Raw genomic sequence first — 24,911 nt, 5'->3', positions numbered from 1 at the left:
ACCTCATGACTAGAATCCCAGCACTCTCGGAGGCCAAGGAGGGTGGATCATTTGAGGTTAGGAGTTTGAGACCAGCTTGGCCAACATGGTGAAACCCCGTCTCTACTAAAAGTACAAAAATTAGCCGGGTGTGGTGGTACACGCCTGTAATCCCAGCTACTCAGGAGGCTGAGGCAGGAGAATCACTTGAACCCCAGAGGCGGAAGTTGCAGTGAGCCGAGATTGTGCCATTGCACTCCAGCCTGGGAGAAAGAGCGAGACTTCATCTCAATAAATAAATAAATAAATAAATAAATAAATAAATAAACACTTGCCAGGAAATGGGAGAGGAAATGGAAAGTACAGACAATGATTCTGGGGCTTTTTTCTGGGGTGATGAAAATGTTCTGGAATTAAATAGTGGTTGTACAACCTTGTGAATACTATACTAAAACTCACTAAATTGTGCACTTATTTAAAAGGGTGAATTTATGGTACATAAATTAATTATATCTCAATAAATATCAATAAAAAGGAGTCATATGAGGAACTGGGAAAACATTATACATATATGCCTTAAGTCTTCTTTAACTAGTTTCTTCTGTCCTTTCTGCAACAAAGTTATACCCACTGATACTACATTATCATAAGGTGGCCAGTCTGGATCCACCTGTATATCTTGATATCTCTCTGTATGTCTGTACCCGTATCTGTATCTCTCCAGAAAAATATGCAAAATGGCTTGGTGATTTTTCTTTTTGATTTTAACACTTAACATTTTTTTGGCCAGGCATGGTGGCTCACACCTGTAATCCCAGCACTCTGGGAGGCCGAGGCGGGCAGATCACTTGAACTCAGGAGTTCAAGACCAGCCTGGGGAACATATTGAGACCACTTCTCTACACAAAAATACAAAAATTAGCAAGGCATGGTGACACGTGCCTGTAGTTCCAGCTACTTGAGAAGCTGAGGCAGGAAAATTGCTTGAGCCCGGGAGGCAGAGGTTGCAGTGAACCGAGATTGTACCACTGCACTCCATCCTGGGTGACACAGCCAAACCTCGTTTCAAAAAAAAAAGTCTAGCTTCACAGTGGTTTGTGCCTGTAATCCCAGCACTTTGGGAGGTTAAGGCAGGAGGATGCCTTGAGCCCAGGAGTTTAAGGCTCCAGTGACATATGATTATGCCATTGCACTCCAGCTTGGGAGACAGAAAAAGACCTTGTTACAAAAATAAATTAATTGATTTAATTTAACAAATTTTTCTTGTTTTCTTTTCTTTTTCTTTAGACAGGGTCTCACACTCTGTCACCCTGTCACCCAGGTTGGAGTGCAATGGCTCAATCTCAGCTCACTGCAACCTCCACCTCCCAGGCTCAAGCGATACTCCCACGCAGCCTACCAAGTAGTGAGGACTACAGGTGCACACCGCCATGCCTGGCTAATGTTTTTTGTTTGCATATTTTTGGTAGAGATGGGGTTTTTGTCATGTTGCCCAGGCTGGTCTCAAACTCCTGAGCTCAAGTGATCCACCCACCTCAGTGTCCCACAGTGCTAGGATTACAGGTGTGAGCCACCACGCCTGGCCAATTTTTTCCTTCTACTGTGTCTGTGGTTCCACAACTTCCCTTTTCCCCTTTCTCTATGGATTTTCTACCACATTTAGACTCTGCTTAGATTGACCTAGTTTCTCTTTAATCAAATCTTCAGGAACCAACTTATTACCATTAAAAATGATCTAACAAGCTTTATACTTTTCATTGCTAAAAATCCTCATTTTGAGTAACACAACCACAAAGCAAAGACTGTCATCATGGATTTAACCAGTAAAAGACAATACTTAACAATAAAATTTTAAAAACATATGCCAGCAGGCTTACCTGATGAAAAAAATGATCGTGGCTGCAAGCTGCATTTGCCAGACAATGGTTTTAGATTTGCTGTGCACCCCGAACGCCATGAAAAATGGATTGCCTGGCCTCTTGATAAGGAAATCAATTACTTGCCTCATTCTGAGTGAAAAGAATGAAAAGATTTTAAAAAATCGTAGTAACCAAAACGGGGAGAATAAAACAAACTAGGAAGAGACATATTGTATATTTCAAGCTAGTTTTGCTTTGCCTGAGAGTAAAGTCTTTATGCCCTCAAATATTTAAGGTGATTTTTATTCCTTCATTCTTGAGTCCTCTGAAACTCCTGGGAACACTCTCTAAAAGCAGCTGCCAGCCTTTAGCCATGTCCCATGTCATTTTTCCCAGCTTGTCAGGACAGTCACTCAAAGAGTCTCCTCTGATCCTCCCTACCATAGGCATCTCATTCAAGAATTTGCAGCCTGGCTCGCCTGGCAGTGGAAAACAAATTTTGTGTCCAGGGGGAAGTTACACATAATCTTTTTTTCTGAACTGGGCTTCCAACATACTCGAGTTACTTCTTTTGGCTCTGGCTGCTCCCTGAACAGTCCTGGCTAATAGGAAGCGAAGCAAGAACTGATTTTTCAAAGCCCCATTTAGTCTTCCTAATCGGCCATTCTCACCAAGTACTAGAATATGTTGATTTCCTGATTGACTCAAGCTACCTAGAATCATTTTAGCCATTTCATTATCTTCCCACCCTCACAAATACCACTTTCTCAGCCAGGAAGCTATAAAGCCGATGTCTTAGGAGATTCAGGATTTTATTAAACATTTATTTGCATGCTCAAAAGTGAATTGATGGTAGCTTGATCACAATATGAATGACTTTTTTTTTTTTTAGAAGAAGGGAAGGCAGTAAATAAAACATACATTTACATTTGCCAGCTGATGTTGAAGGTGTATAGGATTTTCTTTTTCCTAAAATGAAGAAGAAGCTGGGGAAAACCTTCTTTTTCTTTTCTCTCTTTCCTTTCTTTCCCTTTCTTTTCCTTCCTCCCTCTCTCTTTCTCTCTCCTTATTTCCTTTCTTTTTCTTTCTTTCCTTCTTTTTTTCTTTTTCTTTCTCTCTTCCTCTCTTTCTCCCTCCATCCCTCCTTCCTTCCTTCCTTTCTTATTTCTTTCTCCTCACAGAGTCTTGCTCTGTTGCCCAGGCTGAAACGCAGTGGCATGGTATCAGCTCACTGCAACCTCCACCTCCCGAGTAGCTGGGATTACAGTTGCCTGCCACCATGCCCAGCTAATTTTGGTATTTTTAGTAGATATGGGGTTTCACCATGTTGGCCAGGCTGGCCTCAAACTCCTGACCTCAAGTGATCTGCCCACCTTGGCCTCCAAAGTACTAGGATTCCAGGCGTGAGCTACAGTGCCTGGCCTTTTTTTTTTTTTTTTTTTTTTTTTTGAGACAGGGTCTCACTCTGCTTTGTTACCCAGGCTGGAGTGCACTGGTGCGATCTTGGCCCACAGCAGCCTTGACCTCCTGGGCTCAAGTGATCCTCCCACCTCAGGCTCCAGGTAGCTGGAACTACAAGCACTTGCCACCGTGCTCAGCAATTTTTTTTTTTTTTTTTTTTTTAATAGAGACAGGGTCTCACTATGCTGCCCTTGCTGGTCTGGAACTCCTGGGCTCAAGCGATCCTCCTGCCTCAACCCCTCAAAGTGCTGGGATTATAGGCATGAGCCACTGCGCCCAGCCTAGTGTAACGCTTCTTTTGCATTGGCTGGGATCTATGGATTGCGTGATGGTTAATTTTAGGTGTCAACTTGAATGGATTAAATAATATCTAGAAGACTGGTAAAGCATTATTTAATCCAATCTCCTAGGGCCCTGGAGAGAATAAAAGCAGAGAGGTAACGACGTCAAGCTATCCTCTTCTGTCCTCAGACAACAACTCCAGGCTCCCCAGCCTTTAAACTCCAGGATTTCTCCCCTCTCCTCCACCTTTCCTGGCTTCTCAGGCCTTTGGCCTCAAACTGAGAGTTACACTATCAGATTCCCTGATTCTGAGGCCTTTGGGACTTGAACCGAGCCATACTACCAGCATTCCAGGGTCTCCAGTCTGCGGACAGCCTATTGTGGGACTTCTCAGCCTCCATCATCTGGGAGCCAATTTCTCTAATAAATAAATACCATTTTGTCTTTCTCTCTTCCTCTCCTGTTGGATCTGTCTCCCTGGAGAACCCTGACTAACAAAGATTGAGGCTGGAAGGAATAGATCTTCTTTGGCTAGTCCTGGGAAAACACACATCCACATACATACGGTAGATTGCCCTCACTAACAGGCATGGCCAGGCTGGACCAAATTCCATAGGTTCCAACCTCAGCCAGGGCTTCTGTAGTCTTATAGCAGTCACTCCCCAGGACTGAGCCATGCTTTGCTGATTCTTTAACTCCGTTGTGTCCAGAAAAGCAGACCCGGATCACAGAGGCAAGGAACAGAAGGCAGACTTGCAGACATGCCTCAACCTGTTTGCATCGATTGAATCCCTTGGCCAGAGCAGTGGCTCAGAAATGAATGAATGGAATCTCTCAGACCACCTGCAGCTACCTAACCTACCTGACCCCTCCACTAGGAGGTGCTCAACATAACTACAGAGCTAACTGGCCAGGCTGCAGGACACGGGGTGATGAAAGTACTATCAGCCCCTCAATCTAGCTTGGTTGCAGCCTTTTTTTTTTTTTTTTTTTTTTTTAAAGACAGAGTCTCACTCTGTCGCCCAGGCTGGAGTGCAGTGGCACAATCTCAGTTCACTGCAACCTCCAACTCCTGGGTTCAAGCAACTCCCAAGTAGCTGGAATCACAGCCTCCTGCCACCATGCCTGGCTAATTTTTGTATTTTTAGTAGTAACAGGGTTTCACCATCTTGGCCAGGCTGATCTAGAACTCCTGACCTTGTGATCCAACCGCCTCAGTCTCCCAAAGTTCTGGGATTACAGGCATGAGCCACTGTGCCTGGCTTTTTTTTTTTGAGACGGAGTTTTGCTCTTGTCACCCAGGCTACATTGCAACGGTGGGATCTTGGCTCACTGAAACCTCTGTCTTCCGGGTTCAAGCAATTCTTCTGCCTTAGGCTCGGCCTGCTTGCAGTCTTTATTGAAGATGTCAGATGTGGCCAGGCGTAGTGGCTCATGTCTGTAAGCCCAACACTTTGGGAGGCCGATGCGGGTAGATCACTTGGGCCCAGGAGGTCGAGACCTGCCTGGGCAATATGGTAAAATCCTATCTCTACAAAAAATACAAAAATTAAACAGGCATGCGCCTGTAGTCCCAGCTACTCAGGAAGCTGAGGTGGGAGGATGGCTTGAGCCCAGGGGGCAGAGGTTGTAGTGGGCTGAGATTACACCACTGCACTTCAGCCTGGGTGACAGAGACCCTGACTCAAACCAAAAAACCTACCAAAGATGTCACATGTATCTTTGCCCTATAAACACTCAATATATTTTGATCAGAAGAGTGTTTAAGTTGTGTCATGGAATAATTTTTGGGAAGGCTAGATTTAAAATGTTTTATGAAGACCTCAAGGTGTAATATTTAAAACCCAGATCACTCTGGATCTGGGAATGGAAGTTAAAAATAAATGTCAAGGCCAGGTTCAGTGGCTCATGCCTGCAATCCCAGCACTTTGGGAGGCCAAGGCGGGAGGATCATTTGAGGTCAGGAGTTCGAGACCAGCCTGGCCAACATGGTGAAACTCCTGTCTCTACTAAAAACACAAAAATTAGCTGGGTGTGGTGGCGTGCGCCTGTAGTCTCAGCTACTCAGGAGGCTGAGGCAGGAGAATCACTTGAACCTGGGAGGTAGAGGTTACAGTGAGCCGAGATCATGCCACTGTACTCCAGCCTGGGTGACAGAGCAAGATCCATCTCAAAACAAAAACAAAAACAGATGTCAAGATAAGTCTTGACGGGTTTAAGGAAGTGGCAGTGTTTTCAGGCTTGGGCCCTGCACCTGCTGTCTTCCAGGGGCTGATAAATGGAGGGTGCAGCCTTCTGAGCTGTGGCATCCTCTTCCACTGGGTCATTTTATCCATTTGCCAGACTGGCCTGACCCTCAGTCTAGCATTTCCAGACCAACAGCAGGGGCGCCACCTCCAGGCCAATCCCCATAAGTGTAGTTTTGTGAGACGGACTAACGTGGGTCCGGCAGTTAGTTCAATTAACAGAGCAAAGGGTCTGGGTCCCTGGATTAGGAGACCGCTTGCTCCAAGAAATTCTATAATCTAGATTGGTCAGGTGCAGTGGCTCACGCCTGTAATCTCAGCACTTTGACAGACCAAGGCGGGAGGATCACTTGAGCTCAGGAGTTTGAGACCAGGCTGAGCAACGTACTGAGACCCTATTTCTACAGAAATAAATCAATTAGCTGGGCGTGGTGGTGCACACCTGTGGTCCCAGCTACTCAGAAGTCTGAGGGAGGAGGACCACTTGAGCCCAGGACTTCAGGGTTACAGTGAGCTATGATCATGCACTGTATTCTAGCCTGGGTGACGGAATGAGACTATGTCTCTAAAAAAAGCAAAGTTGATTTCTCTGCTACCAGCTTCACTGTGTGCTTTGTTTCAGAGATTAATAACTCTTTCTAACTTGTCCTTGGCCTCCCCAAAGTCAGCCTAGCCTCATATCCTCAAGGCCAACTCTTCTAGCCTGTGTCAAGAAGTTCCCATACTTCTCAAGCTGGCGGGACAAGGAAAAAAAAAAAGTCTTCAGCTTAAATGACTTACATTCCTGTAACTCTATGGCAAGGAAACTGGGATGACTAACATCAGTGACCTCATGGTGAAGAAGACAGCATTGCAAGTGATCTAAGTGGCCTTCAAGGAGGGGAATTTCCCATCACCTGACAGCCAGGAGTGCCTGGAGCACACTTTGCTCAGCTCATGCCTCCTCGCAGTCTTCAAAGAGTTTGCTTCCCGTATTTGTGAGCTGAGCAGCCTAAACCGTTTGGTAGATATCCTGCCAGCAAGGTCACATGGTAGGGGATAGCAGAGAAGGCCCGCATCCAAAGCACCATGGCCTGAGAAATCTGCAGGCGTGCCGGCTCTGTTGCTGCGAGTCTAAACAGTTCTGCAAGGCCATCATCCAACTGGCTGAGATTCAAGCCTGCTCAAAGCTAAAAAATGCACAGGATCGGCTGGGTACAGTGGTGCACACCTGTAATCCCAGCACTTTGGGAGACCCAGGTGGGCGGATCATGAGGTCAAGAGATCGAGACCATCCTGGCCAACATGGTGAAATCCCATCTCTACTAAAAAATACAAAAATTAGCTGGGCATGGTGGTGCATGCCTGTGGCCCAGCTCCTCGGGAGGCTGAGGCAGGAGAATCGCTTGAACCCCGGAGGCGGAGGTTGCAGTGAGCCGAGACCATGCCACTGCACTCCAGCCTGGCAACAGAGTGAGACTCCGTCTCAAAAAAAAAAATGCACGGGAGCCTCCTCAACCAGAATAGCCATCAACATCCTGGCAGCAGGAACCTGCACATCAGTGCTGGGAATGGACAGGACACTACTCAGCATGCCACTGTGCATCTTTCGAAATCCTGAACATGGGTCCGTGGAACTTTTGGTGGCCCTGTGCTCTAGAGATGTTCTCCCAAATCCATCAGTTCTTGAGTTATAGGTGCTCTGGATTAGGATAGACAGCAATGGTTCTAAAGGTTGCTATACACTCTCTCGGCCCTATCCATGCCTGTGACCCTCACACCACCATGGTACAGGAGGGAGTAACCTACTAAGATGTCATGCTTCATCCGCCATACTGGACCTGTCCACCTGGTGCCTGGTGAAATGCATCAGTTAAGTTCTAGAGAACGCTCTGCTTCCTGACCTTCCTTTATTCTGCAAAATATGCAGAGTTCACTATATTCCTGTGTCTAAAACACACGGACACACATCAGCCATGGCTTCCATTCTTCATACATTCTAAATCACCAAGCACCTTATCAGCACATGGCTAGGACCTTAAAGGCTTGCACCTAAGGGATGCACATCAGAATCATCTGAGAAGCTTTTAGTCCGGGTGTGGTGGCTCACGCCTGTAGTCCCAGCACTTTGGGAGGCCGAAGCAGGCAGATCACTTGAGGTCAGGAGTTCAAGACCAGCCTGGACAACATGGTAAAACCCCATCTCTACAAAAATACAAAAAAAAAAAAAAAAAAAAAGCTAGCGAGATGGCACACACCTGTAGTGCCAGCTACTTAGGAGGCTGAGGCAGGAGAATCATTTGAACCCAGGAGGCAGAAGTTGCAGTGAGCTGAGATCGCACTACTGCACTCCAACCTGTCTGACAGTGTGAGATCCTGTCTGACAGTGTGAGATCCTGTCTCAAAAAAACATCTCAGGCCAGACATAGTGGCACATGCCTGTAATCCTAGCACTTTGGGAGGTCAAGACGGGTGGATCACTTCAGGTCAGGAGTTCGAGACTCGCCTGGCAAACATGGTGAAACCCTGTGTCTACTAAAAATACAAAAATTAGCTGGGTGTGATGGTATGTGCCTGTAATCCCAGCTATAGGACTGGAGGCTGAGGCAGAAGAATTACTTGAACCCAGGAGGTGGAAGTTGCAGTGAGCCAAGATCACGCCGCTGCACTCTAACATCGATGACAGAGAGAGATGTCGTCTCAAAAAATGAACAAACAAAAGGCATTTCACCAGGTGAGTGAAGGGATGCTCTGCCCTGCCTAGAGGAGGACTTAGAAAGATTTTGTTCCTGCCCCACTTCTGATCCTTTACTTAGCCAGCCCAGCCACCCTCAAAAGCCAGCCCAACACCCTCCCTGCCTCCCAATTTGATCGTCACCTAATCAAAGTTTTGTCTTCTCTCCCTGGTTCAAAACCTTGATCCCATGTCCCTTCCTGAGTTTCTTCTCATGAATGTGAATGCTAGTTTGCTGAACAACTTTTGGCTCAGTTTCCTCCCAAGAACTCCCTGATTCAGGCCCCCGGTTCTGAGGATTCCACTCCTCAATTCAGCTGCCAGGGGGGCCCAACCCCCAGCGACTTTGTAAGGGGTAAGGGGAGGACTACATCCTTTTGTGCTTGGCGTCTGTCATTCGGCAGGGTTTCCGATATACAGTTCCACGTATCCATGGATCCATTATACTGATAGACTATACTTTGCTTTATCACAGTCATGTTTTAAGCTTTTGGGACATTTCCAACCTGTTGCTATTATAAATAGCTCTGCAATGAGCGTCTTTATTTAAAATAATTTAGTTTCCTTTTGGATTATTTCCTTTGGACTGATTCCCAAACTCGAGATAAGTGGGTTGTTTATCTGCTCTTTTATTGTCTGACCCACATGTCTTTCCATTGGGAACAGCCCCTCCCTCCTACATTTTATGGCTATGGTGTGCCTTGTTTTTATTTGTGAGACGGAGTCATGCTGTGTCACCCAGGCCGAAGTGCAGTGGCACAATCTTGGCTCTCTGCAGCCTCCACCTCCTGGGCTCAAGGGATTCTCCTGTCTCAGCTTCCTGGGTAGCTGGGACTACAGGTGCATGCCACCATGCTCAGCTAATTTTTTTTGTTATTTTTAGTAGAGATGGGGCTTCACCGTGTTGGCCAGTCTGGTCTTGAACTCCTGACCTCAAATGATCCTCCCACCTCGGCCTCCCAAAGTTCTGGGATTACAGGCGTGAGCCACTGCACCCAGCCCAGGATCAAATAATTCTTTAAGGTAATAATTTTTTTTCCATAGTCAAACTATGTTGATTTCTGTTACTTGCAACCAAAGGAGTTCTGACTAATACATGAGTCAAGAGAGAAAAATATTTAATATTTTGTGAAACGTATTTCTAAACTGCTCTCTAAAATAACAGCCATTTTATAAGGCAATTTGTTATCCCAGCTTTTGTTTTTATACTGTATGTTTTTAAGCACAATACCTTAACATTGCTGTTTTTTTTTTTTTTTTTTTTTTTTTGAGACCAAGTCTTGTTCTGTCACCCAGGCTGGAGTGCAGTGGTGTAATCCCAGCTCAATGCAGCCTCGCCTTCTCGTGTTCTTATTTTCTTTCTTTTACCTAACACTGATTAAATGTCTCAGGATTGTGTTCAAGCAATTCTTGTGCCTCAACCTCCTGTGTAGCTGGGACTACAGGTGTGTGCCACCATGCCTGGCTAATTTTTATGTTTTTAGTAGAGATGGAGTTTCACCATGTTGGCCAGGCTGGTCTCAAACTCCTGACCTCAAGTGATCCACCTGTCTTAGCCTCCCAAAGTGCTGGGATTACAGGTGTAATCCCGGCATGCCTCATTTTTTGATTTTGTGTAGAGACCGGGTTTTGCTATGTTGCCAAGGCTGGTCTTGAACTCCTGGGCTCAAGAGATCTTCCCATCCCAGCCTCCCAAATTGCTGGGATTACGGGCATGAGACACCGTGCCTGGCCGATATTTCCTTCTTATCATGAGAGTTAGTACAGCACACAGGTTGAGACCAGAGACTCTGAAGCCAGATTTCCTGGGTCCAAAATCTGGTCTGCATATTACTAGCGGTGTGACCTTGAGCAATATCCTTAACCGCCTGTGCCTTAGTTTCTCATCTCCAAAAGGCAGATAATATGAGAAGACTTCAAAAAGTTTGTGGGAAGGGGAATTAAAAGTTAAAAAAAAACCATAAACCTTATTTTTCAACATAACCTCCATCAAGTTCAAGACACTTTTGTAAGTGATGATACCAGCCATGTAGTCCATCCTTAAAGAACTGAGGGGGCCTGGGAATGTAACCATGTCAATGCAGTCTTTTTTACATTATCAGCTGAAGAAAAATGAGTGCCCTTTAAAGATTTTTTAAGATTAGGAAACAGGCTGGGCATGGTGGCTCATGCCTGTAATCCCAGCACTTTGGAAGGCCAAGGTGGGTGGACCACTTGAGGTCAGGAGTGTGAGTCCAGCCTGACTAACATGGTGAAACCCCGTATCTACTAAAAATACAGAATTAGCCAGGCATGGTGGTGTGCACCTGTAGTCCCAGCTACTTGTGAGGCTGAGGCAGGAGTATCTCTTAAACCTGGGAGACAGAGGTTGCAGTGAACTGAGATCATGCCACTGCACTCCAGTCTGGGTGACAGACTGACCTCAAGTGATCTGCCTGCCTTGTGCTCCCAAAGTGCTGGGATTACATGCACAAGTGCACAGCCTAAAAAAAAAAAATTTTTTAATTAGCCAAGCATCTTAGAATTGTTCCAAGTTAATAAAATTAAAAATAAATAAATAAATTAGCCAAGCATGGGGTGGCATGCACTTATAGTCCCAGCTACTTGGGAGGCTGAGGTGGGAGGATCACTTAAGCCCAGGACATTGAGGGTGTAGCAAGCTATGATCACACCACTGCATTCCAGCATGGGTGACAGAGAAAGAACTCCTCTCAAAAGAAAAAAGAAAGAGTAGAGAAATGGGGGCAGAAATAGGAGGGACTGGACTTGTGGGATGGATCAAAAGAGAGGTTTTAACATAGGAAAAATAACACCATGTTTATATATTGACCCAATAGTGAGATAAAGCATTCTTGTTAAAGTTTCTAATAAAGTTGTTTTGCACTATCCCTTATTCTTACTATTATGTATTTTTTAAGCTGGAGTCTCGCTCTGTCACTCAGGCTGGAGTGCAGTGGAGCGATCTTGGCTCACTGCAACGTTCGCCTCCCAGGTTCAAGCAATTCTCTGCCTAAGCCTCCTGAGTAGCTGGGATTACAGGTGCCTGCCACCACGCCCGGCTAATGTTTGTATTTTGAGTAGAGATGGGGTTCCACCATATTGGGCAGGCTGGTCTTGAACTCCTGACCTCATTATCCACCCACCTCAGTTTCCCAAAGTGTTGGGATTACAGGCGTGAGCCACTGCACTTGGTCTTATTCTTACTATTATAAATTGCTTTACAGGAAATATTTTTAAAATTTGAAGGTTCTATTGGCCCCAGATGATCAACGATGACTTTTTCTGGTATACGAAGGGTTAAGTAATTCAAACAGTACACAAACGTATAAAATAAAACTAACAATGGTTTATGTATTCCCCCAGAAACTTTCCTATCATATATCAACAAATGTGCTTATGTATATATACCATTTTCTTTTAATTTGCACAAAAGCAATTGCACTTTTTATATATAGAACAGCATCTGTCCTATACATAAAGCCTCTCAGTAGGAAGAATTTCACATGAAAAAAGCTTATGCCTGGGCCAGGCACGGTGGCTCACGCCTATAATCCCAATGCTATGGGAGGCTGAGGCGGGTGGATCACAAGGTCAGGAATTCAAGACGAGCCTGGTCAATATGGTGAAACCCTGTCTCTACTAAAAATACAAAAATTATCCGGGTACGGTGGCTCACGCTTGTAGTCCCAGCCTTGGGAAGCTGAGGCAGAAGAATCACTTGAACCTGGGAGGCAGGGATTGCAGTGAGCTGAGATTGAGCCACTGCACTCCGGCCTGGGTGACAGAATGAGACACTGTCTCAAAAAAAAAAAAGCTTCTGCTACTTAAACAAAATGTGAAAACAATGTAGCTCTATGTTATTTGTTTTGTTTTGTTTTTTGAGATGGAGTCTCACTTTGTCACCAGATGGAGTGCTGTGGCATGATCTTGGCTCACTGCAACCTCTGCTCTTGGATTCAAGTGATTCTCCAGCCTCAGCCTCCTGAGTAGCTGGGACTACAGGCGTGTGCCACCATGCCCAGCTAATTTTTGTATTTTTAGTAGAGATGGGGTTTCACCATGTTGGCCAGGATAGTCTTGATGTCTTAGGCTCATGATCCGGCTGCCTCGGCCTCCCAAAGTGCTGAAATTACAGGTATGAGCCACTGTGCCTGGGGACTCTATCTTATTTCAAGAATTAAGGTCTCAATTACACACCCAATCTTCTAAGTCAGTATTGTTTCAGAATGGCTATCTCTCTTTTTTATTGAGACAGAGTCTCAGTCTGTTGCCCAGGCTGGAGTACAGTGGGGCCATCTCAGCTCACTGCAACCTCTGCCTCCTGGGTTCAAGCGATTCTCGTGCCTTAGTTTCCCAAGTAGTTGGGATCACGGGCATGCACCACCACACCTGGCTAATTTTCAGATTTCTAGTAGAGACAGGGTTTCACCACGTTGGCCAGGCTGGTCTCAAACTCCTGGTCCCAAGTGATTCTCCTGTCTCAGCCTCTCAAAGTACTGGGATTACAGGCATGAGCCTCTGCGCCCAGCCAAGAAACATTTATTTTCATTGAATGGCTCTTATGTGTCTGCTTTGAGAGCCCCCAGCTAAACTGTGGTTTCAGTACCAGAGCAGCTAGCAATCCTGCCCTAATGGGAAAGGAAGGGAGCTGGGCATGGGTGTCTACAGTGCGCCTCTCATGGGGTACTTCTTTAACCTGGTGGAAGGGCTAATGCTTAGTTGTCCAACCTGTGCCCAGGGGCTCCTTCACATGGGAAATGTGTTTATACTGGCAGACGGCCTTGTGGCGGTTGTCTGGTCTGTGTTCAGTTTATGACTGTCTGACCATTGCTCTGATGCTGAGAGCCCAGCCTTGTGTTCTTCCCAGTGCCCTGGAAAACCTAGGTAGCCCCTGGTTCTTCAGATGAAAGGCACAAATTCAATCCACCACAGTAGGAAATATGATCAAAGGTTTATTACTTACAGATCCTGGACAGGGAGGGTGCCATGAGTCAGCAGTGTCGTCCTCTGTCCTCAGGTCAGGCAAGGCAGAAATGAAGAGTCAGGCAGAGAGTGAGAGAGGCAACTAGTGGTGTACATAAGAGAATAGAGTGGAGTCCTGATAAGTAAGTGATATGAGGATGGGGTCCCAGGTTGGGGACAACAATGAACAATTGTTCTGAGAAAGTGCTAATCACAAACTTGTGGGCACAACAACCGGTTCGGCACGTAGCCCCAGCATCACAACCTCGTTCTGCATATAGCCCCCGCCAGCAAGACCCTATAAAACCTCCCTCCAGCCCCTGCCTCCTGATAGACAGTTCCTTCTCTGCTGTGCTGCCCATTGCTCCCTTGCAATGTATTTTCATGCTTTCTCTAATAAATCTGCCTTTTTTTTTCACATTTTAATTGCATTTATTTTAATGCTGAATTTACTCCTATGTCATTCGTTTTTGTTTCTTCAGTTTCTTCTGGGATATCTTTTTCTTTTCTTTTTTTTGAGATGGAGTCTCGCTCTGTTGCCCAGGCTGGAGTGCAGTGGTGCAATCTTGGCTCACTCCAACCCTTGCCTCCTGGGTTCAAGTGATTCTCCTGCCTCAGCCTCCTGAGTAGCTGGGACTACAGGCACCCACCACCATGCCTGGCTAATTTTTGTATTTTTATTTATTTTTTATTTATTTTTTTTTGAGGCAGAGTTTCACTGTTGTTACCCAGACTGGAGTGCAATGGCACGATCTTGGCTCACCACAACCTCTGCCTCCTGGGTTCAAGCAATTCTCCTGCCTCAGCCTCCCGAGTAGCTGGGATTACAGGCACGCACCACCATGCCCAGCTAATTTTTGTATTTTTAATAGAGACAGGGTTTCACCTTGTTGACCAGGATGGTCTCGTTCTCTTGACCTCGTGATCCACCCGCCTCGGCCTCCCAAAGTGCTGGGATTATAGGCGTGAGCCACCGCGCCTGGCCAATTTTTGTATTTTTAGTAGAGATTGGGTTTCACTATGTTGGTCAGGCTGGTCTCAATCTCATGACCTGTTGATCCACCTGCCTTGGCCTCCCAAAGTGCTGAGATTATAGGCGTGAGCCACCATGCCTGGCCTACGATATCTTTTTCTCCTGGGCAACCTCTTCTTCTGGTTTAGGAACAATCTGTTCCTTTTCAGTAAGGATCATCTCAGTGTGGCAGGGAGAGCTCATGTAAGGGTTAAGTCGATCATGAGCTCTGTAGGTCCGGCTGCGCATCTTAGGTGGCTTGTTCACTTGGATATGCTCAATGGCCAAAGAATCTACATCTAAACCCTTACATTCAGCATGGCTCTGCATTTTTAAGCATGTGCAGCAAAAATTCAGCACTCTTTTTGGGCCACCAACCTTGTGTCCATCCCCTGTTTGGCCTGGGCACACCGGCCAGCTCCAGCACTGTAACGTTGGAGTGGGACGCACTATTTCTATAAAGTGACATCTTTCAGATACTTCGTGGCTTTTTCTATATGCATATTCTTGATGGCCTGGGCAGTTTCACAAGTGTTCTTAAAGGGAACACAAATGAAGATTGGAACCTCTTCATTTGCATGATTTTGTGGGGTTCTCCAGGTCAAATGAATAGCGAACCATTTTCACAGATGACCTCAGGCTGCTTAGGGAAAAAGAGGAAGAGCAGTTAAATCTGCTTTTCTTTACCTACAACTGTCTTGGTTAATTCATTTACCACCTGCAACCCTGACCCCAGCTAGTTGCACCTGCAACAAATAGGGTATCACTTAAAGCTGAGCTTAAAGTCCCTTAAAGTTCGTGGGCAAATGCCTGGGGGTAGTCTGTTTAAAGGAAGCGATGGGAAAAGAGAGAGCCCAGTCTGCTAGGCGGGAGAGGGGCCTCTAAGTTCTTATCTCCGACACCAGCTTGAGCCACCTGGGCGTGGCGTTTCACTTCTACTTCCTAGGCAAAGACCTTTACTGTGTTGTTCTGGTTACATGTCGAAAGTGAAGCTAGTTCCTAAATGTTTCCCCGTTAGTTTGGTTTTTATTTAGTATTGTTAATGGATTGTTTTCTCCTCACTGACTTTTCCAGTATATATATCTATATATATCATTTATATATCAGTGAGGAGATATATAATTTTTATATAGCTATATATACTAGAATATACATATATAATAGATAATACTGCTAAGTGTGTGTGTATATATATACTTTTACTAGTGTAGTCAAATGTATGTATATATACTTTTACTGGTATATATACTATACATACACATATATACATACATATATATGTGGATATATATGCTAGTAAAAGTATATATATAGGCCAGGTGCAGTGGCTCATGCCTCTAATCCTAGCACTTTGGGAGGCCTAAGTGGGCGGATCATGAGGTCAGGAGTTCGAGACCAGCCTGGCCAACATGGTGAAACCCCGTCTCTACTAAAAATACAAAATTAGCCAGGTGCAGTGGCGCATGCCTGTAACCCCAGCTATTTGGGAGGCCGAAGCAGGAGAATCACTTGAACCTAGGAGGTGGAGGTTGCAGCAAGCCGAGATTGTGCCATTGCACTCCAGCCTGGGTAACAAGAGCAAAACTCCAACTCAAGAAAAAAAATTACCCAGGTATGGTGTCACACACCTGTAATCTCAGCTACTCAGGAGGCTGAGGCAGGAGAATTGCTTGAACCCAGGAGGCAGAGATTGCAGTAAGCTGAGATCACACCACTGCATTCCAGCCTGGGTGACAGAGCGAGACTCTGTCTCAAAAATAAAAAGTATATATATAAATATACACACAGCAAAATACATTTTAGAGTCAGAGTCTCACTCTGTCACTGAGGCTGGAGTGCAGTGACACGATCTTGGCTCACTGCAACCTCCACCTCCTGAGCTCAAGTGATCCTCTCACCTCAGCCTCCCAAGTAGCTGGCACTATACATGTGAGCCACTACAGCTGGCTTTTTTTTTTTTTTTTTTTTTTTAAGAAATGGGGTCAGGGTAATTCATGTGGAGGTCAGAGTGGAAGCAGGTATGAGAGGGTCCAGCAGAAGAAAACATGGCTGCCAAAGTGTTTGAGTCCGTTGGCAAGGTTGGCCTGGCCTTAGCTGATGCAGGAGATGTGGTAAACTCTGCCTCATATAATGTGGATGCTGGGCACAGAGCTGTCATCTTTGACCGATTCCGTGGAGTACAGGACATTGTGGTAGGGGAAGGGACTCGCTTTCTCATCCCATGGGTACAGAAACCAATTATCTTTGACTGCCGTTCTTGGCCACATAATGTGCCACTCATCACTGATAACAAAGATTTACAGACTGTCAACATCACACTGTGCATGCTCTTCCAGCCTGTCGCTAGCCAGCTTCACCGCATCTCCACCAGCATCGGAGGGGACTATGATGAGCGTGTGCTGCCGTCCATCACGACCGAGATCCTTAAGTCAGTGGTGGCTCCTTTGATGCTGGAGAACTGATCACCCAGAGAGAGGTGGTCTCCAGGCAGGTGAGCGACGACCTTACGAAGTGAGCAGCCACCTTTGGGCTCATCCTGGACGACGTGTCCTTGACACATCTGACCTTTGGGAAGGAGTTCACAGAAGCAGTGGAAGCCAAACTGGTGGCTCTGCAGGAAGCAGTGACAGCCAGATTTGTGGTGGAAAAGGCTGAGCAGTAGAAAAAGGCAGCCATCATCTCTGCTGAGGGCGACTCCAAGGCAGCTGAGCTGATTGCCAACTCACTGACCACTGCAGGGGATGGCCTGATAGAGTTGCGCAAGCTGGAAGCTGCAGAGGACATTGCATACCAGCTCTCAGCCCTCGGAACATCACCTACCTGCCGGCAGGGCTGTCTGTGCTCCTCCAGCTGCCCCAGTGAGGGCCCAGCCTACCTGCACCTCCATGGGTGGGCCACAGCCCCGATGATTCTTGATACCTCCTTCCTTCTGCCACCACCCCAGAAATCACTGTGAATTTCATTATTGGTTTAAAGCGAAGGAAATAAAAGTAAAAATCACTTCAGATCTCTTAAAACAACAACAACAACAACAACAAAAAAAAAAAAACAGAAAGAAATGGGGTCATGCTATGTTGCCCAGGCCAGTCTCAAACTGCTGGGCTGAAGCAATCCTCTCAAAATGCTGGGATTATAGGCATGAGTCACCATCTTCAGTCTAGTTTATATTAATTCAGTTGACTCTTACCACCTGAAATCTTGCTAATTCCATGGCAAAGTCAAGTCATTTTTAGCTTGATTTTCTAGAATATAAATATATTGACTGCCAAAAGTGATATATGTACTTTTTTCCTCCCAATTCTTATATATCTTACTTTTCCTTCATAGAGAGTTACCAAAGCATTTCTAATATAGTAAGTACTAAATTAAAGTGAGTTAAGTGGGCTAGGTGTGGTGGCTCACACCCATAATCCCAGCATTTTGGGAGGGCAGTGAGGTCTGATCACTTAAGACCAGCCTGGCCAGCAAGGTAAAATCCTGTGTCTACCAAAAAAAAAGAAAAAAGAAAAAATTGGCTGGGCATGGTGAGGTGTGCCTGTAATCCCAGGCTGAGGCAGGAGAACTGCTTGAACCCAGGAGGCGGAGGTTGCAGTGAGCTGAGATCATGCCACTTCACTCCAGCCTGGGTGACAGAGGGACACTTATTTAACTGTTTCTATCACAGAAACAGATAAGTAAAATAAAACAAAGTGAGTTAGGTATGTGAAATTAATTAAACTACATTAAATTATGTTAGGGCATCTTGATACTTAACACAATTTTATTTTATTTTTATTTATTTATTTATTTATTTTTTAAAGATGGGGTTTCACCATGTTGGTCAGGCTGGTCTTGAACTCCCGACCTCAGGTGATACGCCCACCTTGGCCTCCAAAGTGCTTGGATTACAGGCGTGAGCCACCACGCCCGGCCCAACACAATTTTATATATACATAGAAATCCAAGATCACAAAAGCTAAGTGAAAAGTACAATCTTTTGTGCCTACCACCTTTCCCTTTTTCTAAAGTCAAACAGTTTCTTGGGCTTCCTTTCAGAAAAACAAATAATTATATGTGAGAGATGTATGTATCCGTTCACAAGTTCTTAATTATACATCTTTATTCATTTACTTTGAGCTAGGTTCTCACTCTATTGCCAAGGTTGCACTGCAGTGGCACAATGACAGCTCACTGCAGCCTCAATCTCCGAGGCTCAAGCTATCCTCCAACTTTAGCCTTCCAAGTAGCTGGGACTACAGGTGCAAGCCACCAACATGCCCAGCTAATTTTCTGTTTTTGTAGAGATGGGGGGTGGTCTCACTATGTTGCCCAGGCTGGTCTCAAACTGCTGGCCTCAAGTGATCCACCCTCTACATCCTCCCCAAGTGCTGGGATTATGGGTGTAAGCCACTGGGAAATAATGCATCCTAAGGGAAGACAGCTTTAGGCAGACAAATTTGACACAAGAATAAGCCCCAGGTGATAGAGTATAGGGGTGGTGCCTGTCCCTCTTACCAGTCTAGTTTATCTTTCTTTCCTTCTTTTCTTCCTTCCTTCCCCGCCCCCTCTTTCTTTCTCTTTCTTCTTTTCTTTTTTTTCGATGGAGTCTTGCTTTGCTGCCCAGGCTGGAGTGCAATACCATGATCTCAGCTCACTGCAACCTCTGCCTCCCAGGTTCAAGCAATTCTCCTGTATTAGCCTCCTGAATAGTTGGGATTACAGGCACTCACCACCACACTTGGCTAATTTTTTGTTTGTTTGAAATGGAGTCTCACTCTGTCACCCAGGCTAGAGTGAAGTGGCACAATCTCGGCTCACTGCAACTTCTGTCTCCTGGGTTCAAGTGATTCTCCTGTCTCAGCCTTCTGAGTAGCTGGGATTACAAGCACCTGCCACCATGGCTGGCTAATTTTTACACTTTTAGTAGAGACCGTGTTTCACCATGTTGGCCAGGCTGATCTCGAACTCCTGACCTCAAGTGATCCACCCGCCTTGGCCTCCCAAAGTGCTGGGATTACAGGTGTGAGCCACCACGCCTGGCCTACTGGTTTAGTTTCTAACCCAGCCATCTGGACCACAATGCCCCTGGCCTGAGCTGTCTGTTTCTAGGCTAAATATGAATAAAATCTAGAAAGCTGTTTTCTTCTTTTTATTTATATATAACTTTTTTTTAGAGATAGGTCTCACTCTGTTGCCCAGGCTAGAGTATAGTGGTATGATCCGAGCTCACTGCAGCCTCTACCTCCTGGGCTCAAGTGATCCTCCAGCTTCACCCTCCTAAGTAGCTGGGACTACAGGCTTGCACCAGCATGCCTCGCTAATTCTTGAATTTTTGATAGAGACAGGGCCTTACCATGTTGCCCAGACTGGTTGGTTTCAAACTCCTGGCCTCAAGCAATCCTCCTGCCTCAGCCTCCCAAAGTGCTGGGATTACAGGTGTAAACCACTGCATTTAGCTAGAGCTGTTTTCAATTCGAACTTTATAAGATGTAAGCCCACAAGCAATTATCCCTTTCACTTTATCCATGTGGGAAAGTATGTTGGGAAAGTCAGGAGAGCGGCCTTGCTCCCCACCTCTATGAGAACACACAAGGAAAGACAACATGGCTTCAGCCCATTGAGTTTGCTGGACAATGCAGTGCAGCTTTGACCTCCTGTTCATGAACATGGGTGGTGCCCAGTGCCCATGTGTGCTAGTTCCCTGTGTCATCTTGGCAAGGCTACAGTACCTCATTATTCAGTCAAACCTAACCTCAGTGTCACTAGAAGGTATTTTATAGATGTTATTAGCATCTACTATCAATTGAGTTAAGTAGAAGAAATTATCCTCAATAATCTGGGTGGAGGCTGGGCAAAGTGGGTCATGCCAGTAATCCCAATGCTTTGGGAGGCAGGAGGATCGCTTGAGCCCAGGAGTTTGAGACCAACCTGGGCAACATGGCAAAACCCAATCTCTACTAAAAAAATACAAAAATTTGGCTCAAGAGTTCTGATTAAAAAAGAAAAAAATACAAAAATTAGCTGGGTGTCGTGGTGTGTGCCTGTAGTCCCAGCTACTCAGGAGGCAGAGGTTGTAGTGAGCTGAGATGGCTCCACTGCACTCCAGCCTGGGTGACAGAGTGAGACCCTGTGTTACTTCCCTCCCCACCCCGAAAAAATAATCTGGGTGGATCTCATTCAATCAGTGAAAAAATCCTAAGAACAGAACTGAGGTTTCCCTGAGGAAGAAGAAATGTGTGGATTGTAGCAACAATTCTTTTAATTTTAAATTTAATTTTAAAAAATATAGCTGGGCGCAGTGGCTCATGCCTGTAATCTCAGCACTTTGGGAGGCTGAGTTGGGAGGATTACCTGAGGCCAAGAGTTCAAAACCAGCCTGACTAACATGGAGAAACACTGTCTCTACTAAAAATACAAAAGTAGCCAAGTGTGGTGGCACATTGTTTGTAATCCAAGCTAGCTGGGAGGCTGAGGCAGGAGAATCACTTGAACATGGGAGGGAAAAGTTGTGGTGAGCCGAGATCACTCCATTGCACTCCAGCCTGGGCAACAAGCGCAAACCTCCATCTCAAAAAAAAATATATATATATATGTGTGTGTGTGTGTATGCATATGTATATATGTACATATATGTATATATGTATATATATGGCCAGTTAAGGAGGGCAGATTGCTTGAAATCAGGAGTTCGAGACCAGCCTGGGAAACATGAAAAACCCCATCTCTATAAAAAATACAAAATATTATCCAGCCATGGTGGCATGTGCCTGTCTTCCCAGCTACTTGGGAAGCTGAGGCAGGAGAATTGCTTGAATTCGGGAGGCAGAGGTTGCAGTGAGCTAAGATCACACCTCTGCACTCCAGCCTGGGTTACAGAGTGAGACTATCTGATAAAGAAAAAAGAAGATGATGAAGAAGAAGAAAAAAGCAGACAAAAAGCACCAAGACATTAGAAGTCCAAAAGCAGACTAGCAGATGCATCAAGAATATCTGTAGGCAGAGTGAGCACATGGAGTCCTAGGGAAGGCAAATCAGAGGCCAGAACTCCAAGGTCAAATCCAGGTTAACCAGCACGCTCTGGTTTAACTTGGCAGCAGAACGGATGGATGTCGTCATGGTCTGGGACAGGACACCAGGACACCAGGACACCATCAAGTCTCGACTGCACCGTCTTCCCTGACGTTACTATGGGGTTGTCTGCCTGTATCTGGCCGACTTCCTGTCCCTAGCCCTGACAAATGGGCTGTGATGAGGAGGACTGGGGGTTGGAAGAACCGCTCTAGCCCAAGGGGCCACTCCCATATGGCGGGCCCCCATGACCCGACCCCCCTCCACCAGGGCAAAGTGGAGTACACTGGATCAGGCAGCAGGGGGCGCTACTTGCCCTTCTGGATAGAGGAAGGTGGCAATGTCACAGATAAGTGTTGGTTTTATAAATGAGTTGATCTCAATGCTTTGAGTGGCAAGGTGGGTGGATCACATGAAGTCAAGAGTTCGTGACCAATCTGACCAACATGGTGAAACCCCATCTCCACTAAAAATACAGAATCATCCAGGTGTGGTGGCGCACACCTGTAATCCCAGCTACTCGGGAGGCTGAGGCAGAAGAATTGCTTGAACCCGGGAAGTGGAGGTTGAGGTGAGCTGAGATTGCCCCACTGAACTCCAGCCTGGGCAACGAGAGTGAGACTCCGTCTCAATAAAATAAAATATAATAAGCCAGGTGCGGTGGCTCACGCCTGTAATCCCAACACTTTGAGAGGCCAAGGTGGGTGGATCACGAGGTCAAGAGATGGAGACAATTCTGGCCAACATGGTTAAACCCCGTCTCTACTTAAAATACAAAAAATTACCTGGGCATGGTGGCACGCACCTGTAGCCCCAGCTACTGGGGAGGCTGAGGCAGGAGAACTGATTGAACCTGGGAGGCAGAGGTTGCAGTGAGCCAAGATAGAGCCACTGCACTCCAGGCTGGCAATAGAGTGAGACTCCATCTAAAAAAAAACCAACCAAACAAACAAACAAAGTAAAATAAATACATTGAATAAAAGAGGTCATTGGTTGTAAGGTGTATGTCAATTTCATAGATAATATGTGAAAAATTAGTGTCTTAGAATCTTTGAAATACATATTTCTTTGACTTGGTTCTCTCAGTAACCCTAAGAATCATAGGTAAGTTATCTGTTTACCAATAGGAAAATTGAAGCTCAGAGACAGGGTAACTTTTCCCAAATGTAAGGCTTTAGTCCAACAGAAACTTTTCTCCTGCAGCTTTCCCTGGAGCCAGTGATGCTCTGAAATTTCTACTTAGCAGGAATTTGGGGGCAGCAAATGAGTTGGATGGAGCTGGGGCTAGCTGGTTTTGAAAGCAACAGGGAAAGACAATACACATGCTTGGGGTGGCTTCGGTGGGACTCATGGAGATTATGGGAGGGATTCAAACCCCTCAGCCACTTCTTGGCACCGCCACTGCTTGGAGCCATGAATTCTGCTTCCAAGGCTTGTCTCCCAAAGTGCTGGGATTATAGGCATGAGGCACTGTGCCCAGCCTCTTATGGCTTCTTTAAATGCTTATTGAGCATCTACTATGTGGCCAGCCCCAGATAGGAACTGATCCTTGTCTTGCCCACTGATGACACCTCTCTGCTGTACTCCCCCCTCAACTCCCAAAAACTCCAGCTTGTTTGATGCCATTCTGCCCCTCAGCTTCCCTGGAACTGGGTCCCTGATGTCTCAGGGTTGCCTCTGAAATGCTGAGGGTCCGTGGGGACTCCACAAAGCCACCAAACGCAGCCAATGCCTGCTCCCTGCCAGGGGCCACTGTGACAGTCCTTGGTCTCCTCTATAACAGAGTCTAAAGTGTCTAAAATGAGGCCAGGGCCCTGATCTTGGTCCCCAGATGTGCCATTAGCTCTGCTCAGAAGGAAGATTACAGCTCCTGGCTCCTGTTCTGAACCTGCATGTCACAGAAGCTTCTGTTTGGTGATAGCGTGCATGTAAGAGGAAATGGGGCCCAAGAGTGTCATTCCACACAGATAATTGTGCTTTCTAAAAGGTGGGCTGGAGCATCATCTTTGCATACAAAGAAAGTGTGTTCAGCCCATATTAACTTATTTTAAGCTAATAATCTTTTTTTATTCTATTTATTTATTTATTTTAAAGATGGGGTTTCACCCTGATGGCCAGGCTGGTCTTGAACTCCTGACCTCAGGTGATCCACCCACCTCAGCCTCCCAAAGTGCTAGGATTACAGGCATGAGCTACCGTAAGCTAATAATCTTAAAGAAAAACAGTCTTGCTCTGTTGCTCAGGCCTGGAGTGTAGTAGTGCCATCTCGGCTAACTTCAACCTCTGCGTCCTGGGTTCAAGCATTTCTCCTGCCTCAGCCTCACAAGTAGCTTGGATTACAGGTGTGCACCACCATGCCCAGCTATTTTTGTATTTTTAGTAGAGATGCGATTTTGCCATGTTGGTCAGGCTGGTCTCGAACTCCTGACCTCAAGTGATCCACCTGTCTCAACCTCCCAAAATGCTGGGATTATAGGCATGAGCCACTGCACTCAGCCTCAACTAAGGTTTCTTGAACTCCTCAGCCAAGAATCTTGTTTCACAGTCTAATGTGTAAAGAATCCTAGCAAATAGGCCTTTAGTAAAGTGTTGTGGTTTCTTGATGGTTTTGAAAGCCAGTGTAACATTATAGCAAATTTAATTTTGGACAAAGAAAACATCTCGTCCTAACCCAAGTACCTTAGCAATATTTCCATGGTCGCACCACCACTCTTATTACTTCCTTTTTTTTTTTTTTTTTTTTTGTAGATAGAGTTTCAGTCTTGTTGCCCAGGCTGGAGTACAATGTCATCATCTCGGCTCACTGCAATCTCCGCCTCCTGAGTTCAAGCGATTCTCCTGCCTCAGCCTCCCTAGTAGCTGGGATTACAGGGACCTGCCAACATGCCCAGCTAATTTTTGTATTTTTAGTAGAGACAAGGTTTTACCATGTTGGCCAGCCTGGTCTCAAACTCCTGACCTCAGGTGTTCCACCTGCCTCAGCCTCCCAATGGGCTGGGATTACAGGCATGAGGCACTGTGCCCAGCCTCTTATTACTTATTTAAATATTTACTGAGCATCTACTATGTACCAGTCACTGAATATACATCACTATGTGCAGTGCTTTGTGTTTTTGTAGAGATGGAGTCTCACTATGTTGCCCAGGCTGATCTTGAACTCCTGGCTTTAAGTGATCCCCTTGCCTCAGCCTCCCAAAGTGCTGGGATGACAGACCTGAACCACCACACCCAGCCCTGCACCGTGTTCTTAATTATGATGTTAGTCTATTATATACTCTTCTTGAAAGAGCAGACTCATAACTGACTCAAACATTTTTTTTTGGCTTTCTACACTATTCAGAGAGGGGTCC

The 24,911-nt window shown here is 45.8% G+C and overlaps 2 pseudogenes; one reads left to right on the top strand and one right to left on the bottom strand.

The window, feature by feature from the left end:
* Window positions 1-13,957: 13,957 nt before the first annotated feature.
* Window positions 13,958-15,135, bottom strand: LOC105718320 (large ribosomal subunit protein uL22-like; annotated as a pseudogene).
* Window positions 15,136-16,559: 1,424 nt separating this feature from the next.
* LOC105718319 (prohibitin 1-like) lies at window positions 16,560-17,376 on the top strand (annotated as a pseudogene).
* Window positions 17,377-24,911: the final 7,535 nt, after the last annotated feature.

Source organism: Aotus nancymaae, unplaced genomic scaffold (genome assembly GCF_030222135.1).
Source record: "Aotus nancymaae isolate 86718 unplaced genomic scaffold, 86718_ANA_hifiasm-v0.15.2.pri h1tg000089l, whole genome shotgun sequence".
NCBI lineage: Eukaryota > Metazoa > Chordata > Mammalia > Primates > Aotidae > Aotus > Aotus nancymaae.
The sequence above is the reverse complement of the archived record's forward strand: the minus strand, read 5'-3'. Positions and strand labels throughout refer to the sequence as shown.